An 8,232-nucleotide genomic window follows, 5' to 3' on the forward strand; every position below is an offset into this window, starting at 1 on the left:
CTTAGCTGCCTCGTTCGTTCAAATTTGTGTTGCATGATTTCACCTCAGTTCGTTGCGCCATTCGTTCTTCCGTACATTTGATTTCCACAGGAGCTCACATTTACTGTACTGCTGCTTTAGCTAACCGCACCGCCTTCACCAGGTACCATGGGCAACGGACGCAGCAATGGCACGGAACAGACAGACAGGGCCTTCCACGCTTCCTCCAAGCAGTCCAACTTCGGCTACCACGACGACTTCAACTCCGACTCGAGTGATGAGGTCAGTCGCATTACTGCTGCCACCTTACGGACACATTACAGTGCGGGAATGGCTGGGTTATGGGTTTCACCAATGCTGATGTTCTTCACAAAGCTGTAATGAGGTTGACGCACCCTTGCTGTTCGTTCTCAATTGCGCTTCCGTTTATACAGTGGAAGTGCCCGTAGAAGGAAAATGGAAGCTTGTCGGTTCTTATCATATGCTGATGAAGCCCAGATCAATTTCTTGAATATGATGGTTATTCGCTCAGTCAGGAAATACGTATGCAATGATCTTAAATAAATTTTTAAGAAACGCAACTAATGCCGATAAACGATCCAATGATGCGCTTCGACATCGTATCCTCAGCTCTCACTTAATACGGTTGCTAAAGCTGGGTTACGGCATTGGGTGTAATCAATCAATCTACACAATCAGCTTTCGAGAAGTCATCGGATTACCCGGGCAGCCCAGGTACAATTGCGAGTCTTGTCACCCCATTTTGGTGGCTTGCCGGCTGTTGAGTTTCCCCAATTGATTGGGGTGAACAGGTATGGCGTAACTTCGGCTGATTGAGCACCAAGGTCGCTGGATCAGCGATCGATGGATCGGCCAATGTGACGACACGGTCATGTTTGAGTCCTTCAGTCGCGTGATGATGATGGTCGATATGTCGGCAAATCGCCGCCGCTTATCAATATCTGACATTGACAGCGATGAGACATGAAAGACTGCGTGGGGTGCAATTGGATAGTGTTCAGCTGCAGCGGTCCATAAAAGAAACATGAACCTTTCAGGGATGTGTGCTTGAACGTACACATCGGTAATTTATTCACCAACAACGTCAACTGCTAACGAGGCGTGCCCCACTGCACCCAGGACCCCAACGGGATCACCCTGTCCAACACAACTCGCAGTAAGATGAAGCTGCTGGCCAAGCGGAACGAGATGCGGAAGGAGCTGGACCGGACGAACCACGAGACGGGCGCCGCGCAGCGCGACAGGGACGAGCGTAGCAGAAAGTTCAAGCAGCTGGAGAAAGAGTACTCGAGCGGAGCCAGCGTGGAATCACGTCTGGGTAAGCTGCGTGCCGGCCGCGCCGCCCCCGGCCGCCGCGCGCTCCTTTATGGACTCCGTCATGGCGACAGATGACGTCGTGGCGACGGGTGACGTCACAACGCATGCTGGCAAACATCGATTGCCGCCCTGGCTGCTGCGTATGCCGGGGGCCTCCTTGGGACATTGGCTGTTTGGTTGCTCTGCAGCCGCGGGGTGCGTCGACATGAACATGGCTGTGGTAGCTTGACACTTAATCTGGTATGCTGCATGCCGCCTGTCATAACGCGGAAGCCTGTGGACGGTAATCGTTATGTGTACAACTAAACCCGCTTTGAGCTGTTCAGAGGGGAGCTGAACCAGCCACCGGAGCACGTTTTGAATCTTCCGACTTTTTTGCCACGGCTTTCCACGTCGGTATCTGTCCCTGTGACAGCCTGTACATGTATGAACATACGGACTTCATCTGTCGTGTCTGGACGGCCCGCGGCACGCTGTGGCCCGGTGGGCGCGGGCTTGTTTGTTCATGCGTGCACGTGAGCCTGTGACCCCGTGCGCGCGGCAGCCGCCAAGAGGAACGGCCACCTGGGCAGAGTGCCCGGCCAGAGCTTCGCCTCTCCTCGCCGCTCGCCCCACCCGGCGCCTCTGCGAAGGGCCTTCAGTCAGGAGCGTGCCCAGCGCAGCCGCAGGCCTTCCCATGGTGGGTCAGCGGCGAGAGAGTCAGTGGTGGGTCAAGGGCGAGAGGGTCAGTGGTGGGCCAAAGGTGAGAAGGTCAGTGGTGAGTCAGGGGCGTGAGGGTCAGTGGTGAGCCAAAGGTGAGAGGGTCAGTGGTGGGTCAAAGGTGAGAGGGTCAGTGATGGGTCGGGGGCAAGATGGTCAGTGATGGGTCAGGGGCGAGAGCGTCAGCAGTGGATCAGGGCGAGAGGGTCAGTGACGGAGGATTGGGGACGGGCCAGGAGTAAGAGGGTCATGGTCGGCGCTGAGAGGATCAGTGACGGAGCGTCAGCAGCGGGTCAGGAGTAAAAGGTCAGCGGAGGGTTAAGAGGGAGGTCACCCGTGGGTCGGAGGTTGGAGCGTTGGTGGCAGCCGGGGTTGAAGGGTTTAGCGGTTGGTCAGGGGACGCAGTTCAGGTGGTTGACCAAGCGTGATATTTCAGTACTAGACCAGGAGCAGCAGTAAGGGATGTGCCAAGGGTAAGAATGTTAGCTGATGTTCAGAGGCGGAGAGGGCCAATGGTAATCAGAGGTAAGGGGTTCAGCGGAGGTGGTGCAGCGGTGGAGGGTCAGTGATTAGTTAACGCGGAGCAAGATGGCCAGGCTTTCTCTTGCTGACACTGGAGGGCGCGAGGCCCGTGCTGGTGACTGTGTATGTCCAAGTCTGCGATGAGTGTGGTAGGGGAAGGTTAACTGCATGATACGGACATTGTATGCAATGTAAATACACATCACCGGATCAAGGCTTGATGTTGCATGTCAACCTAGAATAATGAATGAGGTGTCTAGATGTTTCTCTACTACATATTGTACTCCCAGCAGCAGTGGCAGGCGATTTATCATTTTCAAAAGGATAGCCTTGCATGGTAAACAGCTGTGATGAATACATGGTGGCAATGACCTTAGAAGGAAACCATGGTTTGATCTCAAGAGGCAGTATCGGCGCATCAATGGCGCGTGAAGGCACTTTAGGTGTAGTTGACCACGGAAGTAATGTCACCTCGTCTGGGAGTATGCGTCGAGTTCTGTGTGACATTAACAGATTATTGTTGCAGCTAATCACCTCAGCCCGGAGAAGCCCCCTGCGACACTGCTACCCAGCCCCCGGATGGAGAGGAAGTCAGGTAGCATGCAGAATCTGGCAACCAAACCGAAGCAGCCAGCACTGCCCAAGTCGAAAACGTAAGATGTTATCGACTAAGTAGCATCCTGCCTGTGTCGTGCAGCGAAACAGTTCATCTAATGCTACGAGTCCCTCGGGAGTTGCGCAATGGTTCATTAACTTAGACAACTTACAAGCACTGAAGATACGGTGCCGCGGAACGATGCAGTATGCCCCAACCAAGTATCTGAAGTGGTTAAAGTAACTGCCTTAGTACCACCGCACTACTGTCAGACTTTTTCGGTGAAAAATTCGCTGGCGTTCATTTGCCAGGAAGAGAAGCTGAATACCAACCCCACCAGCCTCAGTTGCAAATTCCTGTCAAATGCGTGGCAAGTTATGCTCAATACAACGACGACGAGGACCCACCCGTTACAGAGAGCTGCATGCGCCAGGCTGTCCGGCATGACCTAAAGTGATACTGGACAACTGAGCCTAATAAATGGTTCATTCGATGCGTAGATCATTGGGATCCGGTCGTAAACCCGAGGGAAAAGCTTAGCCACGCTTGGATACGGCGGCAACCGTTGCTAGAACACGAAATGCCATGCTGATGGAATCACGTTCTTGAGCCGGAAAGGGCGATGCCAAGCAGACAAAGCCCATTGAAAGTCTTAACATGACTGGCGAATAGCACCCCCACGCATTCTGTACATAAGTGGATACAATGCTGTTAAAACTTGGATGCAGCTAGAACCAACTACGAAGCTACGTGCGTTGCTAAAATTGAGTCATGCCTGTCATCAGCTTCTGCTTTTCGCTCAACTGCGTTCTAAGGTGCGATATGTTCTGAAAAGCTGTTGTTGAATAATTCCGCATTTTCGCAGTTTTGGAGCCGAACTGAACAAGCGCAGTATCCCGAGCAGCGCGAGTACCGTGTTTGGAGACCACTTGGAGAAGTTTGGAAACCCCAAGGCGGCCCTGGAAGAGGCGTACCGCAAGCTCAACTCTGATGACTGGTCAGTGGTCCGGATCGTTATGTCATAGTGGTCAGGTAATTGCCACAAAGGTAAGGAACATTAAGATGGCGTTGGTGATGGCCCTACTGTGAACCACCACACCTAGTCTCAGGCGGGAATTCGTCCAGCTTTGGGGCTGAAGCGAATTTCGATTAGTTTCTTTGCATGCAGCATTATAGCCATTGCCGCCCTACAGCGGCCATGACATCATTTTTCCGCATTAATTTTATTTCCGCATTAGTTTCCGCATCATTTCATCAATTTCGGGGTCCGGCTCTCCAGGTCCTCCTAGCTGCAGCTCAAATGCAGCCAGACTTCGCCAAAAACTTCCATATTTGCGGTGAACATTGGCCGAACACACGCACGTCAATTTTCCTACCCGCACGACCACAGCACCAATCCTTGTGTCGACCCCGTCCGTTCGCGGAGCCGCCGCTGGGCCAGCCCGAGTGGCGTTGTCTGTGACCTGGCGTGACCTGGCGTCGGCAGGGAGCGGGAGGTCAGCGGCCTGACGGACCTAGTGCGCCTGTTCCGCTACCACCCGGACATGGTCAGCGGCGACCTCAAGAACGTCTCGGCCGCCGTCATCAAGCAGATGAAGAATCTGCGCTCGCAGGTGCTGCGTGCCGCTGTCCAGACCAGTTGCGAGATGTTCCAGCACGTCGGCAAGGGCGTTGAACCGGTGAGCCTCGTCGACATCGGTGAGAGCGACGTCACCTGGCGTGCGTGGCACCACATCATCACATACGCGCGCTCACGACAGCGGCGTCACAGACTGCAACACGGGATAGCACAACGCTCAGTGGTGTAGCGTTCTGCGTGTTTTCGTCATCGCTTTCATGTAGAGTTCAGCGTGTGCTGCAGAATATGTTGCAGGAATCGCTCTACTCTTCGTAACTCCGCAAGGCCGTCGCGAGCCCACGGCATCCGCTACCGTATCGGCCACCGCCACTAACCCCGCCCGTCGCTCCGCCGCCAGAACCTGGAGAAGATCGCGGCGATTCTGCTGCAGAAGACGAGCGACACCAACAAGTTCATCAAGGCGGACAGCAACCGGTCGCTGGACGTAATGCTGGACAGCGTGTCCCTGCCGCGCGCCATTACGGCCGTCACCAGCGAGGGTCTAGGGCACCGCAACGCCCAGGTGCGCTGCACGGTGGCCCGCCTGCTGGCGACGGTGGTGCAGCGGCTGGGCGCGGCCGGCTCGCTCTCGGGCCAGCGCGACATCACCGACCGGCTGGTGCCAGCGGCCGCGCAGCTGGTGCGCGAGGGCGACCTGCAAACGCGGTATGTGCCAATGGGTGGGGGCGGCGGGGAAGGGGGAGGGTAGGAGGTTAGGGTGGGTAGGAAGGGGCGTGGAGAGGCGCTGTTAGATCTGGAGGAGAACGGGACTGAAAGGATTCGTTGGAAATGGAGGAGGCCGAAGAGGGCGGGAACAAACTCGAGGGGATAGAAGAGGATCGGAGGGACGTGAATATCTGCTGGAGTCGGGGTGAGAGGGACCGGAGGTACAAAAGGGACCGCGCAGGGCTTGCAGTCGTTTAAGAGCGCAGGGTAGCAGTCCCTAACAACGAGATTGCGATGCTGACGCTCTACAGATGGGTCTGAAAGTTAGTGTCAGCTAGTCTTCAGTAGTTTGCGGTGATGTTCCGGATGTTAACGCTCATTCCGGTGACAGACGTAATGACACCGGTGTTGCTGAATTTGTCAAAATGATCTTACGGGGCGATAACAGCACTTTACTTTCATTTCACCTCTGAAGTTCTGCATTTTTCCATGGCTGTCCCATGGTTTAAGGATAGGACTTGAACTAACTGTTGCGATGTCTTTACATTAGAAAACACGCGAAGACGATTTTTCAAGTATGGCTTCAGCATCCTGATTTGGACAAGGTACTGAGCAAATACCTGTCTGGATCGGTCAAGCTGGACATCGATAAGGTGGTCGACAACCTGAAGAATGAGGTACCGACGCCGGCCTTGTCCACCGCCTCCCTGACCTGACCTGACCTCGCCCGACATCATCATCCTACCACGTCACCAACAGTCAGTATCCAGTGCAGTGTCTTGTTCACCGTTTCAATCCCTTCAAAAAAATGTGAACATTGCTGCTATCATGATCAGATTTTTTATTTGTAACTTGAAGGCATTATCGTACAGTGTTGATTTTTATCTCAGTAATACGAATGTGCCGGGAGCAGGTTTTGCGTACATTAGCTGTCACGCAGCTGACTCTAGCTTATCTCCTCCTCGCTGTGTGTTCCTTCTGCACAATATGACGGACGCCGTCGCTGACGGCCCCGTGTGGACGCCGACAGGGCAAGCCCAAGGACTCGGCGCAAAGCAAACGCGGCTTCGGCAGCCGGGTACGGCTGAACCACACCATGTGAGCGTGGCGGGAGGAGCGCGGCCGCGTCGCGTGGCTGCCGCCGGCTGCTCCGGACGGGCCTGTCGCGGTCAAGAGCCGCATCCTCCGCGGACAAACGCCACCCCGGCCGCCGCGGTCGGGTCCAGTCCCGGAGCGGATGTTCTTATCTCTGGGAGTGGCTGAGGGGCGTGACTTGAGGGGCGTCAGGGAGAGGATCGCGCCCGTACCTACTGCGGCTGGGCGGACGTTGTGAGCGGACGACCCGCGGGGTGGAGGGGACGGGTGGGTCTCAGGGCCGCGCGGAGTGGCGGCCCGGTTAGTTCGCGCGGAAACGTCTGGGGCTGGTCCGCCCGGCGCCGCATAAATTGTTGAGTCTTTGTAGTGCGTTTTACGAACTAGAGCGGCGGCCCACGACATAAGGGGCACTGGCGGCATTTTGTGTACGTGGATCGCCACTGGGCAGGTGTTTTGTAGGTGTGGCTTCGGTACTCCATTGGATCTAATCCGTCCATTTGTGCCACGAAATCAAATAAAACTTCTCTCTTCAGTTGTTTTGTATGCTTCGCGTATAGCTACAGCATGGGAGCTTTCGGTGGTTACAACAGTGCAAAAGCCGTGTTTGAACCAATCTGGTCGCCAACATCTTGCAAGCAAGCGTGCACTAGTATAAGACTGGAAATTTGAAAAGCAGCTTTAATCTTGGTCCCTTTGAAGGCTCACACCTTCCAAGCTGTGTTTACGAACTAATGCTAAAAGGGATTGGCATATCGATATCAACCGTGTAGATGTTCTCCGCAGTAGCAAAATTCCTTGGTTTTTGTAGAGTTTATGCGCTTTAGAGATGTTTTGTAATTACGGATTTTGTTGAACTAGTTCAGATTATACATGCAAACACAGCTTTTCAACCCTGATAAGTGAAGAAACAAGTGATATCCCCGTTGAGTCTGATTTAATTTTAGAAGCGTTGACAAATGTTCGCAGCGTAAATAAAGGCTGGACAAAAATAATATGTCACATGAACTAAGACAAAAATGTCCACACTCCTAAGACACATCGAACACACGATGATATTGCTGGCGTGCTGGATTCCTGCTCGGTCTCCGTTGCTGTTGAAATCAAAATATATTTACTTGCATTTTGATAGCTAGAACTAAACGCTTCAGCTTGACTTGGTATCAAAATATATGCTCGTGAAATGTTCATTTGCAAGGCAGATTAATAACAGGTTAAGTCGGAGAGCTTCCACTAGTGAATTTGAAAGGAGCTGGCTGCACCATAAACCAGCAAAAATCAGATTGATTTCGGAGTTGGATCTGATTCGCCGCAGACCAATGCAAATCTGCGGTTTGTGCACCATCTTTACCTGGCCATCAATCAACACTGAAGCTCCAACCTCGCAACAACGGACGAAGCCGATGAACAGTGGCGCCACCTATACAGCTTTTCTATCCGTTTGCTCGTGCTAATATTACGGCTCCCTTGCATGACATGAATGGTAGAATTGACCTATGCTAAGTATGTTATAGAGATCAGCTATTCCAAGTATTTCTTCCAGAACGCACATTGATTGTCCCGGTAGGCATTCACGTGTCTTAAATATCAAATGTACTACTCTTTGAATTACAACATTCAATTTTTTACATCATATTTATGTTACATATATATTACATAGTTACAACAATTGCATTCGGTTACGCAGTCAAGACCTAGTCTTCCAATACAAGGCAAGTGCGGG

At 53.1% G+C, this 8,232-nt stretch overlaps 1 long non-coding RNA gene across 2 annotated transcripts; it reads left to right on the top strand.

Moving 5' to 3' along the window:
- The first annotated feature begins 5,290 nt into the window (after positions 1–5,290).
- On the top strand, positions 5,291–7,044 carry LOC119111910 (uncharacterized). 2 transcript variants are annotated; one of them, XR_005095644.1, is made up of 3 exons: positions 5,291–5,417; positions 5,968–6,175; positions 6,448–7,044. It is a non-coding gene; the product is annotated as an uncharacterized LOC119111910 (long non-coding RNA). The 2 variants fall into 2 exon arrangements; XR_005095643.1 differs by having other exon boundaries at positions 5,317–5,417; positions 5,968–6,094.
- The last annotated feature ends 1,188 nt before the right edge of the window (positions 7,045–8,232 follow it).

Source organism: Pollicipes pollicipes, unplaced genomic scaffold (genome assembly GCF_011947565.3).
Source record: "Pollicipes pollicipes isolate AB1234 unplaced genomic scaffold, Ppol_2.1 Scaffold_2555;HRSCAF=2994_pilon_pilon_pilon, whole genome shotgun sequence".
Classification (NCBI taxonomy): Eukaryota; Metazoa; Arthropoda; class Thecostraca; order Pollicipedomorpha; family Pollicipedidae; genus Pollicipes; species Pollicipes pollicipes.